The following is a 13,020-nucleotide window of genomic DNA, read 5'->3' as shown; positions in this document are numbered from 1 at the left end:
TGTTAATAATTCTAAAAATGCACATTCGAGTGGATTACGGAAATAAAATGCATAAGTAGTACTTATGTATATTTGACCATAATCTGTCCTTAAACTACATAATCTGTACTTAATAAACAACCTCATTTATATGTTCCTAACATAATTATGAAAATTAATAAATAGCCACAGCTTTTTTTACACAATCATCATAATTTGAAATACAATGCATTAGTATAACAAAATAGATAACATATGTTTAAAATAGTACTCATGAATATTGATAAAAACAAATAATATTTTGAATACTCTTGACAATTTCATTACTTTTAAATTAAATTTCTAGCTTTATATGTTTCGATCTGATATATGTTTATAAATGAACACCAATATTTCACCAAAAAAGAGAAAAACGGAAATAAAATCTTACATTTATTGTTCAGTTTCAGTGTGAACGATATATACAGCAAATTACACTGTACACAATTTCAAAACTATTAATCACTGAGCTAATTTTTTTAGAACGAGACTTATGTTCTTGAAAAGGAAGAAGAGGAAAAATATCAAGTGAAACGGTCGCAAACAAGCAACCCACGTGACAGAGAAAATCTTCCAGTGGAATCGTTTCATAGTTATTGGCATTAGCTATAACGACTGATACAACAAAAATTAGTAAATTTTTTGTGAAAAGTATACTTTTACGCCAATTGTCGATCATTTCTTTGAGACATTCAGTCCAACACATTTCATCTAAGAAAAAAAGTTCATAGACGAGAAGTAATCTGAAATATCAATAAAAATAAATCTCAAAACTGTAGCAGATAAATTATTAATTAAATAGCATGGCTTTTAGCTCATAATAACAGTGATTTATGAAATACTAATTTTATATAAAGAGGAAAATGTAACGAACAGTTAATGGTGAAAGAGTCAATTGAAAACTTTCAGAATGATGAGCTGAAATTACAGAAATATTTCAACCACTAAAATTGTTTTCAAATTCTTATTTTGACTTATTATTCTTAATTCATACAACTTGAAATTTTCATTTTAATATATTATTCTTAAAATAATGAACTTGAAATTCTTATTTTGATATATTATTCTTTAAACATTAAACTTGAAATGTTTATTTCGATATAAGATATATTATTCTTAGTTCATTAAATTCAAAATTCTTATTTTGATATATTATTAATTCCTTAAACTTAAAAATTCTTATTTGGATATATTATCCTTAAATCATTGAACTTGAAATTCTCATTTTGAATTTTATTTCCTTAAACGTGAAATTCTTATTCTCACTTAGTTTATATATATTTTCAATTATGTCTTACTTTCTTGTTCTGTTAGAGTTCTATAAGTACTTTTTTTTTAAAATTAATATTTTGATAAGAAAATTTTTACATCCATGTATATATGTTGCCAGCAAAGTATGAAATCCGGCATTGTACAGAATGCCTAAAATTAGCCGGCAAAGTATGAAATTATTTATATTTCACACATTGCCTAGGCATTCTATAGAATGCCAAATGAGGAACCGGCAAAGTATAAAACACATCTCCGATTCGTCAAATTGTCATTCAAAAATGACAAATTCAAAACGTCATCCGATTTTATATTAATTCATTCGTGGATATAATTACATTTATTCGATATTTCAATACTCACTGACGATAGATTAGAAGAAACATCAGTGTTTGGAGTATCGGGCAAATATATACCCGGCAATGGTAATTGACCTTAAAAAAATATTAGTCTAGGGTAGGGTATACCGGGCAGTGTCACTAGACCTAGTACATATTTCGGACATTTACCAAAGGTCTAGTCATACTAGGTCTAGTTAAGTGGCATTGCCCGGTATACATTTGCCCGGTATATCCTACACTGATGTTTTTTTAAGGTCAAGTGCCATTGCCCGATATATCCTACACTGATGTTTTTTTAAGGTTCAGTGCCACTGCCCGGTATACATTTGCCCGGTATACCCTACACTAATTGTGATTTTCTTAAGGTCAAGTGCCATTGCCTGATATACATTTGCCCGATACTCCAAACACTGATGTTTCTTCCAATCTATCGTCATTAAGTATTAAAATATCGAAAAATGTAATTATATCCACGAATAAATTAATATCAAATCAGATGTAATAAATATTTCGGACATTCACCAAAACGACTATGTGATTGTCAACATTCACCAGCGAAAGTCAACAACCACCGATTTCGGTAATTCACAGTAACATGCACATCATTTACATAATAACCTCATCAGGACGTTTATTTCATACTTTGCCTAAATAGCATCCGGCATTATATACAATGTGCCTAGGGAAAGTATGTAATACTTCTTACATTTCATACTTTGCCTAAAAACATCCGGCATTCTATACAATGCCGGCGTTTCATACTTTGCTGGTAACATATACATAAAGAAAGAGTTTGTCCTAAGCAATTTAATGTTTTGAATGCTAAATGTTCTTTTGATTAAAATAATACTTATTTTTTGAAAAAAATATTATTTCAACTAGGGAAATTGTATGATATTGATTAAGATTAACGCATGTATTATAAAGAACCAGAATAAAAATATTGGATTTGTATACTAAAGAATATATTTTAAGGAAAACTTCAGTAGAAATTAATATGATGCAAAAGAAATATATACTCACTTAAGAGATAAATAATCAAATACGAAAAAATAAAAAATACTTACCTACATAAATCTAGGCTTACTCCTGTAGTTGTAATTATCTATTATCTTATCCTGTATTATCTTATCCTGTATTATCTTATCTTGAACATTAGTAATGTTCCTAACATTCAAATTTTCACCCTATATTTTTCTCAAATGAAAGCCGAAACTTTAAAAGTTGATAATTTTGCGCATTGTTGGATAAACGCCAAGTTTTAAAGAATTGATTAATTTCAACACAACTTGAGGCTTTCATGATAAGATTGTTTTATTTTTATTTAAAAAATATAGGAATTTTATTGAGATAAAAATGGTGATTTATAAGTGACTGCAAATAATTGTAATGGAAAAAAAAAGAAATAGAAAAAATAGTTAGGAAAAATAAGCTGTCAAAGAAAAAGATAACAAGCATAAACAGTACAGTTAAATTAGGAAAAATAATAGAAAAAATTAATAAAGTTACGAAACTTTTAGAAAATACTCAGATGGGGTCTGCAGTAGAAAACAAAAAAAAAGTTTCCTGTTTTCAGGGACATTACTCTTTTTACCCCTCCCCCCCATAAAATTCAACTGTTTTGGGATATACAGGGGTGATTGTGAACCCAAGTCAAAATTCCGGAAAATTTCTTGAGTAAAAAAAAAAGTTTAAATCGAAAAATTAAAAAAAAATTTAAACAGGGTTTTTTCCTTTTTCTCAATATTTCTTGGTTTACTTAAAATATATTTAAAATTTTACACAAACCTATACCATTTACAAAATACCTATGTCGACCTGGAGAAGTAATTAAAATTTACAAATATATCTTTTTTTTCTTGAGTTTATGATTATAATAACTATTTACAGATAAAAAATTAATATTAATCTTGAATACACGCTTATAAAGTATCTGACTCTCCCTTACAAATAAAATAAACTGTGTTTTTAAGTTCCACCTTTGAAAATTAGATTTCCAGAAACTTTTGTGATCAATGATTTTTTGAACCATCTGAACCCTCGATCTCCTGAAACTTCCGGATCACGGTTAGCAAAAAATCCGGAAATCCGGATTTTTTCCGGAGCACAATCAGCCCTGGATATAAATGAAATTTTAGTAACTTGTTTTCGCTATTAAGTAATTATTAAGTACAACTTTATGGATTTTAGCAATGAGAAAAAATATTTCAAATTTCCAGAGGATGGCACTATCCCTTTCATCTTAAATCACAAGTTTCAGAAAATTTACTTAATTCAATTAAATTAAACTCACAAATAAAATTACACACATAAATATATACATATATTTTAAATTTTTATTCAATTAAATGTTGAAATAGTAAAAAAGAGAAAATAATAATAATTCCCAACTTTCTTAAAACTATAGATGTTAGATTAAGGCCAAATAAAAATTTTATGAATTTATAAATTTAAAAAAATGCTAAAATGGAACTCATATGAATTCTAGAAATTAAAAACAATCAGTTTCCATTCCTAGCGAATATTCCTTCTCACCCTAAAACACAAAATTTTAGGTAATTGCCAAATAAATTTTACTTGCAATATGTTTAATTTTTAAGTAAATAAACAATACAGAATATAACTCAAGAGGACGCTATATCGCAGGAGAAACCCTGAAAGGCAAATTCCTTACCTACATAAGTAATTTAAAGTTTACACAAAAAATGGGTTTAGTTTGTTCAACCTAGAATGAACCATAAAGTTTCAAATGCTAAATTTGTTTTTCAAAATATAAAAATTCTATTATATTATGGCTGGATTACTCCCGATTACGCAGTTAGGAAGTAATTCTGGAATAATTTGCTTACATTTTGATTTCCTGAAAATATTTCTTCAGCATTTGTCATTTCACGGTTTTGTCTAGCCTTAATTGAATTCATTTTTCATGTAAACTTTAAAATACCAATAGAGGTGAAGCGAAATTTGCCATTAACAGTTACACTCGAGGTATAGAGTAATTTTATTTACATTATTTTACCAGGTGATTTATATTAATCACCTGAAGAATGAATGGTACACAATATTCTTTAGAATATCTCAAATTGCATCAATTCCTCAGAGGGTAAGAACGTTTTTTTCCCACGTATCAACCTCACCATTCAGTGATAGTTTAAAGATCATTTATTTCAAAATTAAACACAGTGTGCAAAAATTAAAGTTAGAAAAGCTCCTAAAAATAACAAAATTTTTTATTTGGGAGCGTATGAAAGAGCTTCCTAACAGGGATAACCTTTTTTTATAATAATAACAGCATACCCAAAAATCTATTTGAATATTTAATTGCACTAAATTAAAATGAGAAATGCAGAAAAATATTTTACCATATATATAATAAAACGGTTATAATAAACGGAATCCCTAAAATTACGGTTAAATGGTAGGAGTCGAAACGCACCCTTAGTTAGTGAGAACTTTTCTTATCACTAATGTATAATATATATATATATATATATATATATATATATATATATATATATATATATATATATATATATATATATATATATATATATATTATTTCAAGACGCGCTTGAAAAAAATTACATCCCTGAATTGCTTTAACATTTATGGACCAATAAAGTAATCAAATTAGCAGAAGAGATAGCATTAAAATCAGAAAATATTTAAATTATAAGTTGGCGTCTCTTTACATTTTTAGTAAAAATAGTGTTAAAAAGTCTAAGCATTAAATACTTAAAAGATTACTTCCATGTATGTAGACTTTGTTTTTTCCTAATAATCAATAAAATTATCACGCATGAACTATAAGATAATCAAATGCTTTTGTTTTCTTATATTTTTTAGAAATGCGAATCGAAAATTTTATAACTATATATTTTTACATATTTCCTTTATTTACCATCAATTTCATTAAGATATGCATGAAAATAAATTTCCTTACACTTATTAATAAATAAATGTCCTAACTAAAAAATGCTTTACAATAAATGTTAATCCTTTCCTTAGTGCCGAACTTAATACTAAAGCATCACAATACAAGAACTTATTCAAAACAAAATTATAAGATGCAAACATGAAAAAAATAATAATATAAATTCTCATTATTTCTAAGCAATAGAATAAGGTGATCATTATTATATAGATACATTTTTATACATATATATTTCATAGGTTAATGGTTAAATATCAATAAATTATAAATATAATAAACCTACTTATATTTCCGTTGCACGGCAGTAAGCGTTTCTTAAATGGTTGAAGAATTCATGCCAATCACCAGCGTCGACAATGTTATCAAAGCTTTCAGTTTGTGTTGCGTAATGAATGAAAACTAAACTGAAACTTTTAACTAAGCATAACTTCCGCCTGAATAAATAAATCAACGCCTGGAGTTTTTTGTGGAAAAGAAATATTTAAAGCAGCGGTCGAATGTAATGTAATTTTCATAGCTTAGCTTTACATTATTTTTTATAAATCATTGAACTGAAAAATTATGGTCGGATTTACGACATTTTATTGATCTTGATAAATTAAATGAGAAATTCTGACCACTAGAAATGATTAGGTTTTTCATTCATGTAATCAAAAACATCCTACTTGCAGCGGGATTTACATTAATAAAACACAACCAAATGGCATAATTTTAAGGAATGCTCTGGCATCATTTATGGAAAATTTTTCCCCATATCAATAAAAATCACCCGAATACACTTACTGCTCAATCCATTTGAAATGGATCAAAATAAAATATATATCGTTACCACCATGTTACAGATTTCTGTAAGATTTTTGTGAAAAAGTACATAAAGAAAAATACTAAAATAATTTTTACATGTTTTTGGACCAAAACTACGATGATGACTAACTTACAATGAGGTTAAATTAAAATTTTATTCGTTTTAACATCTGTCTCAGTTTAACATAATGACGTAACTAGAGATGATGGCTCATATGTTGTATTTAATGTCTATAATTTTTTTTATTTATGAGTCTATTTTTTTAATTTTCAAGTCATTTGAAAGAAAAAAGCGTCAGTTATGTATGAGTGCTGCAAACGCATATATAAGTATTTAAAAAATTTATTGAAACAATTTTTTGTAGGGAAATTACACCTTTTACCACCAAATTTTTTTTCACAGAATGTTAAATATCAGATTTTTCACCCTGAAAAATTTAAGATGTTTTTGATTTTCGATCACTAAAAAATAAAGTAGTTTTTAATCAAAATATTTCTGGCTGTTTTTATATTAAATTAACAAAGCTCCCCGATCTGATTTTTTTCACATATTGTTAAGAACTATATTTTTCAACGAACATCAAAAAACATCAAAAGGGTGTTTGTTTTGGTCACTAAAAATGTAATCAGTGAAAATACTAAAAATAACAAAAAAAGAAAGAAACATTGAAATTCTTTTTTTTCCTTTTTTTTTTTTTTTTTTTTTTTGCTTCCAACAAAGACTTCCAACAAATTACAATTAATTCACACAGCCTACATTTTAACGTCAATTTATTTTCAAACATTTTAAGAATGGATAATTTTATATCTAAGCAAAAATCTTTTTTTTTAAATATCCTGTTTATTAAACTGTTTTAAATTATTGCAACTTAAGCTGTAAAGAACAAATTAAAGTATTTTTTGATTGATTAAGTGCTTGTTTCAACTATTGAAAACATTAAAAAAACTTACAAAATTAGAAAAGCGCTTTTTTTTTAAATTTTTAAAGGACAATATATGAATTAATTGAAAAAATATAAATTATAATTAACTTCAAGTTAAAAAAGACAGAAATTGCTGACATTTTGATATATTTGAGCTTAGAGAAATTTTTTTCTTTTCTAATAACAAGAAAAAAAATTTACTAAAGTTAAAGACCTATTTACTGACTAAAAGTTAAAGACCTATCCAACTTCTATGTAATTTTGTTCGATCTTGTTCTCAATACTTAGATGTTTAAAATAATGAAAAAAAATGAAGTGTATTTATCATTATGAATAATTTATTTTCTACGATTTTACACAATATGTGGTCTACCTATAAAAGGTGGTAGTGATCATTATCTTGATGGCAGTCTATGTATAGGCTATGATGGTAGCCTAGCTAGACGTAGGCTACCATCAGTCTAATGATTAGCTACATTTTCCCAGAAATGACATTTTTACTTCCAACTAGACCTTAATATTGTTTCCAGATAGGTTTTTTTGCAAGTTACCGGAACTTCTTTTTTATAACAACTTATTGCCGACGTGGAAATAGTATTTTTGCATCAAAAGCATCCAAAAAACATTTCCATCAAAAACACTGAACAATTTGAAAGTGTAGGTTATCATTATTGTGATTAAAAGCCATTCATAGATATTAAGATTAGAGAACAATTTTCGTTTCAAATAAACTTATAATTCGAAAAAAAAAAAGAAACACAAAAGAAATCTTTGATTGTATGTCATTTTTAATTCTTACACAAATTCTTGCTACAAATTATACACCGAGTAAATTCCATAACATTGAAAACTAAACTCAACACTCTTATATAAGGATCTGGTTCAAGAAATGGAATAAAAGGAAAAACATCTAGGATAGTGGAGATGAACAAGAAAAGCAAATGCATGTTGAACTCTTTCTCTCCAATCAATCGGAAGTGTATTACCGTTTCTAAGATAATTGATGCTATAAAAATCAACAAATTTTTTAGAAAAAGTTGCAATTTATTCGGCCTTTTCATCAAACGTTCGAAATCTTCTAACATTATATATTCCTCTTCTGGGAAAATCATTCCGGAAGAAATCTGAAATGTTAATGGAAATAAATATTAAAAGAGTATATTTATTTTTAGAATTTTTTGATTTGAGTTACTATTTTTTGCTTTTTGATTTGAAATTCTATTTTGCAATTCTGAACTTACGTTATTTTTAATAAAAAAAAATTTCAGCTTGCATTTAATACTTTAAACGTACAAAAGAATAAACAAATGGAAATAGGTATTTTTTTTAAGTGAATTTATATTTTTTGAATTATAATTTTATTTTTAATTTCTTAAAATTATTAATTTTATTTTGAGTTGTTATTTCAGTATTAGGGCAGGTGAAATGAGCGAGCGAAGTTCGCTGGCATAGTGAAATGATCTGGAAAAATGTAAACAAGTTGTTTCGAGGGTTAGCGAGCTACAGCGATCGGAAAGCTCAGTTTTTAAAATAATTTAAATAAAATAGCATTCGCTTTTGAGTTATTTCATGTCAAAACGTTTTTTTTTTTTTTTTTTTTTTTTTTTAACCCGCTCTGCATAATTTAGCAGCTACTATTCGCAGCAGAAATATAATTTTTTACAGCAGACGTTCTCGCGGCTGAAAATGAAGGATGCGTCTTACTTTGTTTTAATTTCTAATTAGGTTCGGAGTAATCAGATTCAAAATTGCATCAGAACCATCGAATATCATGATTTTTTAACGCTTAATCGGTAATATGTTACACCAGTGTTTCCCAAAATGTGGTACGCGTACCCCCAGGGGTACGGGAACAGTTTAGCGGGGGGTAAGCGTTCTTATGCGAAATATGTTGCAACAAACGAAAATTTCAAAAATTTTTGTTTAAAAACAAAGCTAGCCATGAAAATTTACGATTACGTATTTTTCTATTGGCTATTTTTTGCAGAGTTAACAAGTAATAATAAGTGGTGTCAACAACTAGTTGTGAATTAACCTTTGTGCAATTTTTTTTACAGGTAAAAAATCTATTCATTTTTTATTAGTGGTACACAGCGTTCCGAAAAATTTAGAAAGGGTACACAGAAGTCATGACTATGGGAAACACTGCAATACACGTTCAATTCTACTTGAAAAAAAAACTGTGTAAGCAATTACAAGGGTTGATGAGCGATAGTGAGCTAGAGTCGTAACCCTTAATATAATTAAAATAAAATTTGAAAGATATTAATATAAAATTTAAAAGATATTAAAATAAAATTTAAAATATATTAAAATAAAATTTAAAAGATATTAAAATAAAATCTAAAAGATGTTATTATAAAATTTAAAAGATATTAGTATAAAGTGTAAAAGATATTAATATAAAATTAAAAGGATATTAATAAAAAATTCAGAAGATATTGACATAAAATGTATAAGATATTAATATAAAATTTAAAAGATATTAATAGGAAATTTAAAAGATATTAAAATAAAATTTAAAAGATACTAAAATAAAATCTAAAAGATGTTAATATAAAATTTAAAAGATATTAGTATAAAGTGTAAAAGATATTAATATAAAATTTAAAAGATATTAATATAAAATTTAAAAGATATTAAAATAAAATTTAAAAGATACTAAAATAAAATCTAAAAGATGTTAATATAAAATTTAAAAGATATTATTATAAAGTGTAAAAGATATTAATATAAAATTAAAAGGATATTAATATAAAATTTAGAAGATATTAACATAAAATGTATAAGATATTAATTTAAAATTTAAAAGATATTAACATAAAATCGTAAAGATTACAAAATTTAGATTTAGAGTACTAAACAAGTCCAAGGAGGAAAGATCTGAACTATAGTGATCTGAAATGAAATGGGTGTGGAGCAAAATGGTTAATAAACGAATGAATCCCTATTTTAAATCCTAGTTTTTTATATAAAACATTATTATTTAAAATTCATTTATAACAAGTATATAATAAATATCATAATATTAATAATTCATTATTATTAAAGATAAAATAAAATATAATGTACAGGCTGTAAACAATATTTTCATTTTTCATTCATTACTCAATTATATTTTCAAAAGTTTATACAAATGGTAAAATAAATTTTTATGATACAACCAGGGAAAGCGATCTGCAAAAAATTACACTTGCAGCTCCGAGAATCAGCAAACGATAACAAGTAGACGACGTATTACTTCTCATAAAATAATAATAATAAATTATAAAAAATATTTAAGTGAAAAAAAAAACTGGGATAGAATTCTACATACAGAAACTTTTTTTATTGGTTACGCTACTGGTTAAATGTCATAAAATAGAAAACTTACTTATGTTGTCGTTATGCACTGTTATTAGTTAGTAAAGAATTTTGTCGATTCGTGTAAATGTAAATCATGAACATAATATCCGAGCACACAGTTTGTGTTGAAATGGAAAGTAAACCGAAACTTAAAACATTTTTAAACTTGCGTAACTTCCACATGCATAAATGAATCAATGTCTGCTCTACTTTTAAAAAAAAAGTGTTAAAGCTGTGGCAAAATAGTTTTGAGAGCTAAGCAATAAATCAATTTAAAGTCAAAAAGCGATGAAGAACTAATTTTAAGTGTTTGTGCTCTTTTCCTTAATGACTATTTTTCTTTCCAAAATATTAATTTACTTACATTTGTGAGAAATAAAGAAAAAAACTGATGGGATAAGTAGCATAATGGGCTGATTTGTGTCTAACTCAAATGATATTACGGATATTACGTACTCATGGTAACGAAAACAGAAGGCGTCGTGGACTAAACATGACGGAAAATAAGCGGAAAAAAATTCATTAGGGTTCCTTGAGAACATAGGTCCCTTTCCCCGATACTAAACGTCTAACTTAAATGATATTAGGTTATGCTCCGCAAAAATTTCCGGTAAAAAGTACCGGCACTCAGGGTACTTGTACTTTTTATCGTAAAATCCAATTTTTACCGCAACATGTTACGGAACAAAAAATTTGATGTACCTTAATTTTCAAAGTAGTAATGACCACAAATCACTGAATCACTCTAATTTAATAAAATAAATATTACTGTAAAAACTCTGGTATGTATATATGTCACGATAAATTTCACGATGGCGAAATTGATTTTACGGATCATGCACCCTAAGTTCCGGTATTTTATACCGCAATTTGATTCAAAATTATTTACAGTGTGGTAATTTCGACATTGGTTCGTATTGATTTCATTAACTAAATAAGAAATTTATACCTTTACAAAAGTACTGTACTTCGTTGCAAGTTAAGAAAAGGCCATTGCGGTATAGAATTTTAAGTAATCATCTGGAATTGCATATAGTTCCGTTTTAGATCGTTTTCAGATTATACAAATACAAAAGCTTTTAGAAGTTAAACACGTAAAAAAAAATTCATATCATGCTATTTTTAAAGATATATATAAAATTATTTAAAAAAAAGTTTATAGTTCTGTTATCTTACTGGAATCCTAGACTTGGCAACGTGTTTCGATAAATTAGCAAAACATTTGTTGTCGAAAAAAAAAACAAAAACTATATGAAATTTTAAGAGCATTGGAATTCACGTGTTTTATGCTGATAACAAATCAAATGCGAGATAAAGAATTTTTCTTTTTTTTCTTCCTCCGTCAGAGAAAATCATCTGCGAAAAACAATATTTATTGTTCTTTCTTCAGTTTCTTTGAGATGAAAGTTGGCGATGTTGACGCTGGAAGCTTGTCATCCATTTGGCGTGCATATATATATGCAAACAGGCTCTCTCCATAAGGATAATAGTTTTTTTCTTAATTTGCAACGAAGTATAGTTAGTCATTTATTTAGTCAACAACATCCTACGCGTTATGGAAATAACATTTAATAATAAATATACCAGTAAAATTAAGCAAATTGATTGAAACTAGACAAGTTACCTTCAGAGCCTAACTAAGGAAGGAGCATACGGGGCAGGTGCCCCGGGCCCCCACATCAGAGGGGTTCCCCAAATCGAATAGAAAGTTTATTTTACGTTTCCTTCATTAATAATCGTTATTTTGATAAGGATTTTACGCTCGTTAAAGTAAATATATGCACTTTAATATTTTAACAGGATTCATGTGGTCTTTAAAAACGCAAGAGAACCGTATCATCAATATTGTAATTATGAAAGTTATTTTTAACTTTAAAATTTTGAGACCATATATTTTGAGTTAATGAAATTGAATATTTCACCTTTTAAGAATTTATGTCCCCATTTCAGTATCTTAAGGACCTTACGAACTCAGTTTAAAAAGAGAGTATCGTATCAGACATATCTAAGAAAGTAAAAAAAAAAAAAAAAAAAAAAAAAAAAAAAAAAAAATTCATAGTAGTGGTATTTGGTGGTAAATGTAGCTTATCTTAATTGAAGAACATGCTGTGCGACATTTTATGGTGAATTTGCGAACGTAAGTTTCAGAATGTATCGAAACATGAGGTTGCTATTTTAAAATCATCTTTATCCAAAGAAAACCATGTAACCTAAATATCTAGCAGAATGAAGTGATTTTTTAAACAATGAATATTACAATATGCAACACATAATTTCCGTATCTTGCTTTTTTATTTTTAATTACACTACCGGTCAAAAGTTGGCGAAAATTTTGAAATCTACGAAAAAATGGTCTAAATTCAAATGTTCATAGAACTGCGAAAAA

At 26.8% G+C, this 13,020-nt stretch overlaps 2 long non-coding RNA genes across 2 annotated transcripts; both read right to left on the bottom strand.

Annotated features, from left to right (window-relative positions):
- Positions 1–394: 394 nt before the first annotated feature.
- Positions 395–5,985, bottom strand: LOC110282161 (uncharacterized). The gene is made up of 2 exons (XR_002376585.4): positions 5,846–5,985; positions 395–761 (listed from the first exon to the last, which is right to left on the bottom strand). It is a non-coding gene; the product is annotated as an uncharacterized LOC110282161 (long non-coding RNA).
- A 2,074-nt stretch (positions 5,986–8,059) lies between these two features.
- On the bottom strand, positions 8,060–10,798 carry LOC107444252 (uncharacterized). Its single transcript, XR_001584111.4, has 2 exons — positions 10,663–10,798; positions 8,060–8,413 (listed from the first exon to the last, which is right to left on the bottom strand). It is a non-coding gene; the product is annotated as an uncharacterized LOC107444252 (long non-coding RNA).
- Positions 10,799–13,020: the final 2,222 nt, after the last annotated feature.

Source organism: Parasteatoda tepidariorum, chromosome 9 (genome assembly GCF_982258835.1).
Source record: "Parasteatoda tepidariorum strain Cologne lab strain chromosome 9, Ptep-v5.0, whole genome shotgun sequence".
Classification (NCBI taxonomy): domain Eukaryota; kingdom Metazoa; phylum Arthropoda; class Arachnida; order Araneae; family Theridiidae; genus Parasteatoda; species Parasteatoda tepidariorum.
This window is presented reverse-complemented; position numbering and strand designations above follow the sequence as displayed.